The following is a 15,000-nucleotide window of genomic DNA, read 5'->3' on the forward strand; positions in this document are numbered from 1 at the left end:
AGAATTTTTGGAAATGTAGGGGAATTCAATGTGCCCTCATCCTGTGTTTTCCACTGTTTTCCATCTAATTTCTTGTCAGGGAATCACTAACATCATGTTGTAATTTCTGTGAAAAACATGTCCGTCTTTACATGTCCATCTATATGATATGAATCACGATTAACTAGCAGTCACACACTGAAACTTTACACAAGTCCTTTGTTATTCTCTGTACTCTCACTTGACTCTGTAAGTTAAAAAATAAATACATTTTTGTTTTCCAGACAGGATACCATCATTGACCTTCTGTCTATTACAAAACTATGAAAAAAAAGATTTTTACTTTTGGGGTAAGCCTTCTCTGCTGGCCTAAACAGAATCACCAAGTCATAGCTATTTTATAATTTAATAATTTTTCACAAATAAACTACATGTATTATAAGTATTTTTCCCATTAGCTTATTTTGTCCATGCACAGCTACTGTCTTCCTCTGTTGCTCTGCTTCCAGCCGGCAGCGCTGCTTCAAGCACAGCTTGTTTTTAAGTTCACCTCTATGCTGTAAGATGAGAGGCCGAGGCCTTCAGACTCACAAGTGAATGCCTTTGCAGTTTAAGTAAATGGGGACGATATTGTTGATTGTCATAGTCTTCAACCAATCACATCTTTAGTTTGACATGTTGGGCGTTTTCTTTGACGTGCCAGAGCCTTCTAGCTGGCCTTCAAGTACGTCATCATTAACGTGTAGCTCAGTATTAAGGTCAGCTCTGCAGTAAGGTGAAGCGTGTGTTGTGATTGGTCAGTGGGCGAGCGCGTGACTAATGTGAAATTTAAGGAAGCTGGCAGAAGTTAGTTGGAATAGTGAGAGTTCAAATTGAAAGATATGGAAGAAATTATGAAATTTTTAGCATTTTGCTTGGTGTAGTTTATTTTATTTTTTACCTAGCTTTGTTTTTTTAACACTCAATGGCTGGAGGAGGAGGAGAAACGGATTTATTGGCGGAGTTACTAGCAACGCCTTTCTCAAGAACAACATTTCAGGAAAAACTGGACGTCATAATAAATAGTCAGTCAACCCCACAGCTAGCAGCCCTAACCTGAGGACGCCATAGCACGGCAGGACACTACGGTGCTTTTGAAAACTTTTGGAGAAACCAGAGTGGATCTACAGATCAATGAACACGTTCGCAGGGAAATGGTGTTCCACTGACTGGCGAAATACAACTGGGGAGGCTCGACTGTCATCACTGGCGTCCATGAATCGAGAAGGACTTCTTACTGGAATTGAAACGATGTACTGTACAGAGATTAAACTCTTTGTCAACAAAGAAAGAAGGATGAACTTTGTCTTTAAGTGAACAGCATTCGGTAAGTGACAAACTGCGTTTGTTTTTTTTACATATGCAGTGACGTTATTACAGTTCATTTGTCTATCGTGTTGTTTTTATTAATAATATTTGAATGGCTCGTGCTCTTGTGTGGTGGAATGCGTGGATCCGCTGCAGGTTTGCTGGATTGATGTGTCATGCTTTTGTTGTCATATAAATATATGTGACTGGTTCTTATGAGTTTGTTCTTGTCATTGTGTTAATTACATTGATTTTGACTATATGCATTGTCCGTCAATGATGCAGCGTCCTGTCATGCACGGATTCATGTATCTGCACTCTGCAGTTGGTGTTTTATAGGTGTTGAGCTTCATGTAATATTTTATTTCACTTGTCAAATGTTGCAGTGTTATGTGAATATGCGGCTTTTACAAAAAACAAATAATAACCTGTAGCTGTGGCGTCATAATGAGGTTATGGGTAGTTCAACTGTAGTAGGACAGCACTGAAGGCCCAGGTATAAAATGCACAGCCCACGACTGCCGTAACCATAACTACAACAATAACTACTTGCCTAATCCTAATGCCGTGTTCACACCAAATGTGGCGCGAAGTGTGAACGCACCTTAATGGGAGGTTGTGGCTCAGAGGTAGAGTGGGTCGTCCAATAATGAGAATATCAGCAGTTTGATCTCCGGCTCTTCCAGTACTTGTACGTGTCAAAGTGTTTTTGGGCGATACGCTGAACCCCCTTGCTCCTGAAGGCTGTCCCCTCGGTGTGTGAATGAGCATTAGTTCGGATCCTGATGGGCAGTTGGCACCTTGCATGCCATCCATGTATGAATGTGTGTGACTGGGTGAATGTTGACATGTAGTGTGAAGTGTTTTAAGTACATTTACCATTTGACCTTAAACCAAGTCTTCACGCTTTATTGTAATGATTTATGTAATAGGGACGTCCAATTGACCCCATTTTGTCCCAAGATCATAATTCGATTTATGTCCCTACAAGACAGGTAAAACACACACACACACATACACACACATGTACACACACACGTACACACATACACACATTGTGTGTAGACAGAAAGAAAGAAACAAGTTCATTAAAACACAAAACATAAATTTGCAATATTGCCAATGGCATAATGTACCAGAGTTACAGAAATGTCACTGGCTTGTTCTTTCAAGGATGTAATCTTCTGACATGTTACCAATATTTATTGAGAACACACACAGATCAACATTCTGTTTATCAGAATTTTTTTTAAATTTCTTAGAAATGCAAGCAGCATTTGGATGAAAACATTAAATATGACACTTAACCTGGTGAAACCTGTTTACTGGTAAATTTGGACTCAAACTTAGATAGATTCATTAAAAAAAAAACTGCAGAGCTGATTCTCCATCTGGAGCCTTAGACGACAACTCGTCTTAATCCTTAATGAAACCTAAACAAATTCCAACACTCAGACTCTTGACGTGGCTTTACAGCAAAACGCCGCTCCGCTCCTTGACTTAACCCGCTCCTGACTTCATTAAAGTCATGTGGGATGAATCCCGATTGGCCCACAGTAACACAAAAAAGGATGCTTGGGGTTTGCAACTGTAAATAAACATTAGGCTAATGGAGACATGGAGCGTGGCCAGGGGGCCTGTCGCTCAGCCTGCTGGGTGATTGAGTTTAGCGCTGATGTGGAGTTGATGGAGAGAGTCGCGGCTCCCTGAAAGGAAATTAAGACGCTATTTTGTCACCCACGTCTGGCCTCGTAGACGAGATATTGCTTCTATCCTGAGGCAATAAAAGTGTCAAACACACACACACACACACACACACACACACACACACACACACACACACACACACACACACACACACACACACAGAGGCTGGGACACTTATTCTGACGCTCTAAAATACACACACTATGTTTGTGCAAGCATGCAGAGACTATTGCAAATGCATATGATTGTGCACAAAGAAGCATGGATGTAAACACACACATGTTGTACACTGTAACACCAACAAGCACGGGAAAATGTGAATTTGCACTGACATATGGGGACACGCACGCATGCAGACTCAAATCTGCATACAACACATGGTGGAAGGAGTTTGCTCCTACACACATCTCGCAGTGAAAGATAAAGATGCATACACATTTATAGAGACAGAAAGACACACACACGCACACACCATCCACCAAGAGGTTTAATTACTGTCCTCTCTTTTGGTTTCCCTCTCTCCTGCCCACTGCTGCAAGATAGATCTCAGTGTCAGAGCGGCTGACAGATTGAGACAGAGCACAGGTACCACTGCATACGCACACACACACACACACACACACACACACACACACACACACACACAAGCGTATGCACATGTGAACGTCTCCCTCTTTCTGTTCTTCTGTTTTCAGCATCCCCCCCTTCCCCCCCCCCCCCCCCCCCCCCCCCCCCCCCCCCCCCCCCACACACACACACACACACACACACACACACACACACACACACACACACACACACACACACACACACACACTCCTTGCCTGTCCCCTCCCCCCCATCGCCTTACCTCTGCTACGTCTCCCGTACTTCCATGGTTACGGAGGTTCACAGTGTGAGTAAATACTGTTCCTGAGTCAGTATGGATGGTTTGGATTAAAGACTGCAGGCTGAGCTCAGTTTACGGTGCGCCATCCACACACACAAGTGCTCCACATAAACACCACTTTACAGTGTAAGAGGAGCACATACATCTAGCTCGCTGTTGGTGAAGTGGACTGTGAAAAGAAGGGGAAAAAAGAGTCTCTTAGAATAGGAAAAGGGGAAATATCTTTCACAGCTTTCTAAAAAAATCATTTTGTTTTGATCAAATGTTTACAGCTTATAGATCATTTGGTACTTTTGGTTTTTAATGTTAATGTTGTAGTTTAATGAGCTTCTCAGACTATACAGACTATAGTTTGTTGAAAAAGGTCTGGTCAAAGTATAAGTATGAATGTAAAAGTATGGTAATTTACTTGTTGGCATTGATGATTGTGGATGGTGACAACTTTAGACTTGAGCATGCAACCTTTTATCAGGTTTCAGGCCCCATTCCTGTGTTGTAGGAAAATGTACTGCTGTCTGTACAGACAGAAGATAATGATAGTTAATGGTGTTTATGTGGACAAACCCTGGAATTACATTCATATTAGACAATTCTTAAAGTCACCATTGACGTCTAATGCCAATGTTCTGAATGCCAATTCAGGAAGTGGTGTATTTATGTAGCAGGGTGGAATGTAAAGTTGTGTGGATTAGCATGTAGTGGATCAGATATAATTTCCTGTTGTAGCAACACATTTTATTCAGATTAAGGTATTATGAGGTAATTACTGTTTCCCCTGGGTAATTTGTGAATTTTTTACGTATCTACGAGAAAATTCTTCTTGCATGAGTCCTCCTGTGTTTTGCTGAGACACACTGATTGTGTACATGATTTGGTTTTTATTTTATTTTACAACAAAACATCTGAATTTACTTATGTTGTAACATCCGCTTAATTTGATCATATTGTACTATATCATAATTGTATTGAATGTTAAAAATATTATTATATTACACAAAACTTTTTATGTTGATATAATACGAACATAAACCTCTTGCTCCGGTACAAATGGATCTCCATGCTGTGTGGCAAGATGAATTTGCACCCAAAATGCTATCAAAACATAATTGCCAATGCAGCCTCCATAATTTTTTACCGCAGATTCGCACTGGACTAATATTATGAAATGACCTCTGTGTATGGTGATATATGTATGGTGCTGTAGGTAACTTGACAAATTACGGACATGGCAGATTTGTTCTTGACTAAGATCACAGATGACCTCCGCAATTATTACAAACTACCAGAGGTCTCCTAGGCACCGTCCCAGACCTCCACACAACCATGGTGGCAGACCGGGGTGGTGGTTCCCCTGTTCAAAAAGGGGGACCAGAAGGTATGTGCCAATTATCGCGGTATCACACTACTCAGCCTCCCTGGTAAAATCTACTCCAAGGTGCTGGAAAGGAGGGTTCGGCCGATAGTCGAACCTCGGATTGAAGAGGAACACTGCGGATTCCATCCTGGCCGTGGAACAACGGACCAGCTCTTCACTCTCGCAAGGATCCTGGAGGGGGCTTGGGAATACGCCCATCCGGTCTACATGTGTTTTGTGGATCTGGAGAAGGCGTATGACCGGGTCCCCCGGGAGATACTGTGGGAGGTGCTGCGGGAGTATGGGGTGAGGGGGCCACTTCTGGGGGCCATCCAATCCCTGTATGCCCAAAGCGAGAGCTGTGTCCAGGTTCTCGGCAGTAAGTCAGACTCGTTTCCGGTGAGGGTTGGCCTCCACCAGGGCTGCGCTTTGTCACCAATCCTGTTTGTGGTATTCATGGACAGGATATCGAGGCGTGGGGAGGAGTGTTTACAGTTCGGTGGGCTGAGGTTTGCATCGCTGCTGTTTGCAGATGATGTGGTCCTGATGTCTTCATCGGGCTGTGACCTCCAGCACTCACTGGATTGGTTCGCAGCCGAGTGTGAAGCGGTTGGGATGAGGATCAGTACCTCTAAATCTGAGGCCATGGTTCTCAGTAGGAAACCGGTGGATTGCCCACTCCGGGTAGGGAATGAGTCCTTACCCCAAGTGAAGGAGTTCAAGTACCTCGGAGTCTTGTTCACGAGTGAGGGAACAATGGAACGTGAGATTGGCCGGAGAATCGGAGCAGCTGGGGCGGTATTGCAGTCGCTCTTTCACAGCGTTGTGACGAAAAAAGAGCTGAGCCGCAAGGCAAAGCTCTCTATCTACCGGGCAATCTTCGTTCCTACCCTCACCTATGGTCATGCGAACTGGGTCATGACCGAAAGAATTAGATTGCGGGTACAAGCGGCCGAAATGGGTTTCCCCAGGAGGGTGGCTGGCATCTCCCTTAGAGATAGGGTGAGAAGTTCGGTCATCCGTGAGGGACTCGGAGTAGAGCCGCTGCTCCTTTGTGTGGAAAGGAGCCAGTTGAGGTGGTTCGGGCATCTGGTAAGGATGCTACCTGGGCGCCTCCCTAGGGAGGTGTTCCAGGCACGACCAGCTGGGAGGAGACCCCGAGGGAGGCCCAGGACCAGGTGGAGGGACTATATCTCCAAACTGGCCTGGGAGCACCTCGGGATCCCCCAGTCAGAGCTGGCTGATGTGGCCTGGGAAAGGGAAGTTTGGGGCTGTTGGCCCCGCAACCCGATTCCGAATAAGCGGTTGAAGATGAGATGAGACCAGAGGTCTCCAGGAAATACTAGTACCATGTGGATAACGCTTAACAGGTATAAATTAAAATAAGTAAATGTTGACTTTTGGTTTCATACAAGTCACGAACAGTAGCCTCTTGAGTTAAAGTGCTGTTTGTTTGACCCATCCATCCACCAACAACCTCCTCCCTACATGGACAGACAATGATTAGAAATGTTTTTGTGATACATAAAAAACATAATCCTTGAGAAAATATGCTTCCCCTAAAAAGTGACTGACAATGTAGTTTCGTTGTATGAGGACGTCGATTTTAGGAGACCAGGTTGAATGTTGTTGAATCCAATTTTAAACAGATTGACACTGGCTGTCATTGAACATAATCTAGATTTTTGCAGAATCGTCCAATATCACTGTTCTTGTCTGTCAAAAGGGGTATTGACATAACGGTATAGACCATGACCTTGATATTTAAAAAACAAACTAATGATATTGTGTTAATTATAATGTTAAAGCCCGGCTCAAAGGCTGCAACAAAGATAAGTAGATAACCAGATGAGTTAATAGTAATAAATAGGCACATATATTAAACAATAACGATATCCAACCAAAACAAATGAGGAAAGTCAGTAATTTGTTATGTAAGCATGTGTGGATGGGTGAAAATGGCTGACACAAACAAAACCATAGTGGGAGAGAACTCCATGTTGAGGTGGTGAGCTTTTATTGCTTTTAGGCACCTGCACCCAGACTGCACCTGTGAAAACATCTGTAAGCAGTTAGATCACTTAGAAATCAGAGCTTGAACGCATTCAGGTTTGCGCAACAATAGAGGCCAATTCTGGAGAGAGAGTTAGAGTGCAGTAACTGCAATATACTGTATTTAGTTTACAGTACAATAACGCAACTATGTTCATGTCATCTTCAGTTAAACTATTTGTGTCTGATATTGTTATGAGTATATGAATTTTGCGAATAAACCCACTGCATTTGTGTTCATAGCCTAAGTGTTTTATACTTATTATCACATCAGTGGGCAGTTAGCATGTGGAAACAGCTATTTATTTGATATATGTATGTAAAGTTGTGATATAATTTTTAGAATAGTTTACATAGTTTTGAATGAAGTGTTTGTTTTTGTAAATAGTATCAATGAGGAGAGCACTAGTTTCAAAAATTGTGTTTTAGCAATTGCAAAAAACTGTAAAACCTAACATCTTATTGTAGTTATCAAATAATTACTCAGTTAATGTTGTAAATAATTATTGTATTTTGTGACAATGTATTACATCATCAGTAGAAATAAATGGAATATCAGACTTTATTGAGGAAGGGGAATTAGATAAATGTTATATTTGGACGTTATTACGGCCATTACACATTGTAATTTCCTCATTGTACTCTCTGAATCAGCCCAGCTTCTTAGCTTTCTCACCGTAAAACACATTTTAAATGAATGCAGTAACATGCCTTTGGTTCACATTATCATAATCATACAAACATACTGCTTGTTGTCAAAGGTTATACATCAACATGCATAATTAACCAAGATGAAAAATGAAATGCAGCACACACATATACATTTCCGTGGCATTAGCTCTGCAGGTCATTGCATTTCAATGAGCTGGTGTAATGAACCTCCACCTTTTATGAGTTTGTGGTGGAGGATGAGGCAGTTTTTACTAAACCTAAATGTACTTAAATGCAACATGCCCTCCCTGTCAAAATATATGAAAACAAATATCCATAATATATATGACATTGACTGTTCATAAAGGGATAACTTCATGCTTTGGATTAGCATCAATAACTTACAAAACAGGTTTTTAGATTGTTGATCTCGACATGAGAGCCCTGACTGGAGCTAATTTCTGCCTTCAAAAAGAAGTCATCTGAAAGAAGGAGACCATTTCAGAGCCATGATGTCATCTACTGGCTTCAAGTTCAAGCAGCTCGCCTTGAGTGATGACTGTGCGGTCGACTCATGCACTGTTCTACTGCAATGGAAAAGTTTTATTCTGCTGTAGGTTTGGTTTTTCCTCTTCACTGCCATAAGAACTTCTCATTATCTTAGCAATGGAAACTGTGAAAAAAAAATCCAGGAGACATCCCATAATTAACAAAGTTGTGTACAACACACAACATTTAAACCAGAGGCTGTGAATGCAGCTGTTCTTGAAAACAAACCTGCAGCAGAGCGGACACAAGGAGCTTTTGACTGGAGTAAGTGCATGTACATACTTTTCATAGGTCTCAATGGTGATGAAGAAAAATGATCCTCGAGTTGTTCTTTCAAATAGCATAGCAGGGAGGACACGCCCCCTTGTGGTTCATAGCGGTAGATCATGGTAGAATGGAATGTTAACTAAATGCCCAGCATCACTTTCAGCATCAAAGGACCACAATTAAACGAGTAAAACAAAAGACCAAATTATAGCAAAAGCAAAGAAGAATAATCACTGGGTATCATCAACAAAACTCAAAGTAAACTTTAATCTTATTTAGTCCTGAATAGACAAAGCCAAGTGGCAGTAACACACATGAGCAACACAGACAAACCACTATGAGAACACACCACTGTGTCAACAACAAGAGCAGTAGACAGAGCTACACTGCAGTCGGTAGACAGACACAAAAAGTCATTTTTTAATTAGAATTTGTATTTTTTTTTATACAAAAGCAGCAAAATGTGTCTGAGCATGTCAAAGCCAAACGGGAAAACAGAGGGACACATGGAACTGTGCGAGAGAGACACAGACACATTTGATTTTTATTATTATTTTTTATTAAAATTGTAAAAAATCAAAAGATTGTATCCATGCCAATAGATAATTTCAAGACACCACAACAACTTCAATGACACCTACCCAAATAGAATATTAAATGTATCCACTACTACCAACCTATAGAACATAATGCACCATTATTGCAACACTGTTTAATTAATGATCTTTGTTGGTAATTTCTTAATCAAATCTAAAATCAACCCAGACCCTGGTTTTCACTAAAGAGATGAAAACAGGAAGTGCTTCCTGTCCTGTTTTCTACTTTGTTCTTCCTGCTGCTGTAGATTAACATTTTGGTATTTCCTAATGTAGCCCATTTATCCCTATTTTAGTCAGTATGGGGCCCCGAGTTTGTTAATTCAGTAAACTTTATTTACAATACAGAAGGTTGTGTTGTCCTGTTTCTCCTTAACTGAGAAAAGTCAAGCCAATGCTGAAGTGCCTTCAACTTTCATTCTTTCCAATGGCCAGCAGGGGGCAACTCCTCTGGTTGCAGAAAGAAGTTTTTCACTTTCCAGAGAAACAAGACCAGTTTAGTTTACCACATCCAGCAATCAAGCTGTTGGCCAGCGCTTTTGACAGATTTTTTTTACACCGTACAGAGAAGAGACATACAATACCATTCTTAGATCTCCAGTTTTTGGTAAGACATTTTAAGCCAGAGAAAATTCCTATCAACGAATAAAATTAATCAACGAATAAAAAGGAAAGTACATCACATATTGGAAGGAAACAACCAAAACACAGATTACATTCAAATGTTGTCTGACACTAAAAAGAGACTTCCTTAATCCTCAATTAATATATACGTAACAGACATAAATATACACATATTTAATTGGGAAAATGCCCAAATGTGAGATGTCATGACCTGAGGACAGCTAATGGAACCTGAGAGACAACTCTATATTCACTTCTTTTTTTAATTATTAGTTATTAATAATATATCAGTCAACCTGGTTAGCAGCCTTATAATTAAAACCTGACTGATATACATTATTTGAACTGTAAATAATTTAGTGATTCCATTTGTTATTAGAACATGGTTGCTCTATATGTATTTGTTATTATAATTCTGAATAGATTTTTTTTTGTATTTGATAATTTTCAATAATTACAAGCTCTTACAACAACTGATACTAATCACTATGTGATAGATGATCTAATGTAGGCGATAAACACACAACCACTCAGACTATCAACCCTCAAAGAGTTCTTTAATTAAGTGAGGACCTAACAAAATGTCCTCACTTTCCACATATGTCCTCACTCAGAAGATCTAAAAGTCAAACTAGTCCTCACAAAGATAGGTGTACAAGCAATACACACCCACACACACACACACACACAGTCATGTTTTCATGACTTTTGGGGACAATACATTGACTTTCATTAATTTCATGATACCCTTACTTCGACACAACCTTACCCTACCTTAAACCAAGTATTCAACTTAAAATGTTAGGATTTATGTGATGCCATTGTCCCCATTTTGTCCCATAAAAAGGAGGGTCGTCCTCTGAAGTGGAATTATGGTAATGTTCCTGAGCGTAACTGTGCACATAGGGATCTTTGTCTCTTGTTTAAGTTGCACTTCACATAAAGTTCTGCACTATCGTTAACTTTATGAGACTATCAGTTTGTAACTTTTGTTTACACCATATATAACAGACCATTTTTTCTAAGCATGAGAAACAGTTTGGTCCTAATCTTCTAAATATTACAAAGTAACCTGTTCTGGAAAATGAATGACAAATCGTTCATATTAAACAGAGATTTCAAACCTTTAGTCCAGGGATGTTCCATGAAAAATGTCCCAATGAAATATCTTTTTCGTTAGTCTCTGATCAGACATCTTCAAAAGTCTAATCCAAAATCAAAGCATTTGACACTTATGTCTGATCCCCATAATGGCCAAAACAGAAGTAGATTTGTGAACCACCAAGAAGGATCGAACAGCTCTGTTCAAGTGTTGCAACTTGAACCAAACTTTGAACCAAAGTTAAAAACAACAGATTTTTGTTTAAAATTTACTATTCATGTTTTATCTTGATTTATCAGTAGCCACCATTTCCGTTTCCATTTTATGTTCAGCAAAATCTGCAGATCTTTTTCCTGTTGAGCAAGTACATCATCCGCATATAATAAATATATATAACTTCCTGTTAAAACCAGAATCTAATAATCTATATTGAAGAAGTTCCCTATTAATCCAGTCAAATGCCTTCTGCAAATCAATAAAACAAACAATGTAGACCTGTTCTTCCTAATACTTGCACGTATAATGGAGGTGATTCCATTCAATGCATGATCAATGCATGCTCTGGCTTTTCTAAATCCACCTTGCTCGTCCACAAGCAAACCTGTTCTGTGAAGGTGGTTTACAAGTCTGTCATGTAAAACCTAAGACTTAAACCCCTATGACTGAGAGGCAGCTTGGGGTTGTTTTTGGAAGATTTAAGAATAGGTTTAATAACAGACTTCTGCCACTGTGTCAGAATAATGCCATGGTCAAAACAATACTGAAACAACTCGTTCAACACTTTCAACACTTTATTTAAAATATCGTCATTTCCAGTAGCTTTTTTCAGTTTGCATTTATCTATTAGCTTTTTTACCTCTTAGAAAAAGTTGCAGCTTTCATTTCAGATTCCATTACCTCTTCTAAACTTGTTATTTCCCTTTAAAAATTCATCATCAAAGGAACTGTTGCAGCCAGAAAACAAATCTGCGAAGTCCTTTTCCCATTTTGTAGTACATCCTCAGATGTAGTAAAATGGATCAACCACAGGGTGTCAGTAGAGGAACAGCAGACGAGTCACCTCAGCACTGCTTCTCTGAGCATGAGAGAACATTAACCTGAGGAAGAGCAGCGAGGATCCTCTCCGGTCATTTTTTTTTTTTTAAAGCTCTATTTCGATGCTTTTTTTATGCACTCTGGCACAGTACATGTCATGAAATGTGTATCTCAAAAAACGTTTTCTTTCCAGATTAACTATGAATTGTATGTTTAAACACATTAGTAATTGTTAGTCATTGGTAATAGATATAGTTATTGAGTATTAAATGTATTTATGTTAAGAGTGGTGAAATGTATCTACAGTACATTTACTCAATCTCTCTCGCTCATGATTGTGAGGTTATGATTTAAAGGAATATCGCATTACATATGACTGAGTTCAAGTAATACATGAAAATATTTTGATTTGATCAAGAGTAAGTGGTTTGTCAGTGTGATACAGAAAGGTCGATTTTGAGAAGAAATACATTTTTTTTTTAAAAAGAGTTGAATTTGGTCGGGGTTAATAGTGTAAACTGCCACCAGGAGATTGCAGAGTGTATGTATGCACTCAGCTATATTTACCTTTTTAATACGGGCCTGCAGACATTTTGCAAGTGCTACATCAAAACATTGCTGACAATAATGCTCATGTCATCAGGGATGAAATTGAACCGGTCCACACGTGTTACATCAGGTGTGGGGTCCACACTAATTGAAAAGCACTTGGCTATTTTTACACACAAAGACACATTTGAGGGACATACGTGATTTTTTTTGTATGATGAAATGGAGGAATTCCGCACCAGTGGGCCCAGTGGCATCATGTGATAGACCTCAGAAGTTGTAATTCACCTCTTTTGGCCACTATGTCAAATCTGGTTCAAAGTTCAGCACTCCTCCTTGGGGGCATGGCTGTATTAAGGACAAATGCTTCCATGCTGGAAAGCCATGTCAGATAGGGAGTTACTGAACTTGTTGGTCCTTCCCTGCTCCCAGAGTTCTGCCCATCTACACACCTGTTCTGAATCAGCCTCATTAGATTTTTTCCCAGCCAATCAGCTTCCCGCCTGTTCTTCTGCAATAGGCAGATTCATCCTCGATCCTCGATCCTCTTCGATCCTCGATCATCATCGATCCTCGCTAAATAACAGCTTTAGGACGGCCGTGAATATGGCGGTGCAGAACAACTTCCGGTTCAAGCGAGGAGCGAGGAAATGACAAATAAGAGACTTGGGATGTACCCTTGGCCGAATTTTTTTTTCAACACCCCCTGCTGCTGCCGCCTGCTCTCGTCCACTTTTCAGGTGAGTCGCAGTTCATCTCTAATGAGCCTATCATCACCTCATTCCCTCTCACCCGAGCTTCTCCACCTGCACTTCATCCTCTCGTCAGACAGTTTGCATCAAAGTCCTGGTTTTCGGTTCAGTCTTTGTGTTGAATCCTTGTTTTTTTTGTTCTGTGATTATCAGTTTGTTTTGTCTGCATGAAACATAAATAAAGATGATTTTCTTTGGGTTCCTGTTGCCTGCAGTCTGTTTGAATCCTCCTGCTCTACTTTTCATGACACACCTAACCTGATCAAAACTGTGGCAGATCAGGGCAAATTGAAATTTGTTGTCATGTGTGTCTTTTGGAGGGTGCACACAAATGATATATTGTCCCCGACGTATTGGAACAGTGATTCTCATCGGAAAGTGGATCTGTGAACATTTTTCAGATTTATAATCTTTTATTTTTCTTTCTTACAAATGTTTCGTAGTTGAACACATTTTTTTTTTGTCATAAGAACCGTTGTATGATGATATATTGTCTAAGGGGCATACATGAGGGGGTCCATGGTATCTTGTAGTGGGTTTTTGGCTGAAAAAAGAGAACCTCTGGAGGAGTTCATTCACCCACCCATCCATCCATCCACCCACCCACTCACCCTCCCATCCATCCATTTTCCCATCCGTCCATCCATCCATCCACCCTTCCGTCCATCCATCCATCGACCCATACAACACCCATCCACCCATCCATCCACCCATCCGTCCATCCACCTATTTTATTATACCTTAAGTGGAAATGTATTTGTCAAGTTGCATTGTGAGCCTATAGAAGTCCTGTGTTATTGGAAGAAATGTCAACCAGTTTAATGTGAAAAGAAATACAAAATATGACATTTTTTTGTTTAATGTTGGTGTATAATGATGAGCCAGAGGTTAGAGTTCACTTGTCAAACTAATGTAGACTGGGCCCTTTGAAGAAAACATGTACTGTCATCTAGGTAAGGGTTATCTCCACTTCTGGGATCATGTTTAAAGAATAACATGCCACTCTGTGAAACATGATGACTCTAATATATCCAGCAAAAAGGCTGCTTTTCTTTGTTCCTAAAAAAAAAGCTTGTCAACAACAGACATTGTATTTGTTTTGCTATATGTTTCAAATTTCTTAATTTATTCCACACTGAGTCTTTTCTGAGTTGTTGGTTGCCCTGAGACAATTGGACGATTGGATCGCTTCCTTTATCCTTCTTCAGGTCACAGGAGAGCTGTCCGTCCAATTGAATGGCAATGACTAACCGAAGATAAGCTGTCCAATTTGTGTGTGTGTGTTCAGTCAGCGTGGAGGCACACTACAGACACATGCCTGTCATTCTTTGTCCGCAGAACATCCACAGCAGCTGTTCCTCAGCTTACAAAGGGGACTCTCCGTCCAGCTTGTCTGTCATCGTCGCATTATTAATGGGACGGCACCGTTAGGCAGTAAAGTTTAGTCTCATGTATTACAGGGGATGGCAGAACGATCAGATCCAGGCCACAACTGTCATTAGTACAAGAATAGTGAGTCTGAATAAAGAAAGAAATGTAACGTCATG

This window comes from Cebidichthys violaceus, unplaced genomic scaffold (genome assembly GCF_023349555.1).
Source record: "Cebidichthys violaceus isolate CVI_PGR_0920_01 unplaced genomic scaffold, fCebVio1.0.p SCAF_10, whole genome shotgun sequence".
Classification (NCBI taxonomy): domain Eukaryota; kingdom Metazoa; phylum Chordata; class Actinopteri; order Perciformes; family Stichaeidae; genus Cebidichthys; species Cebidichthys violaceus.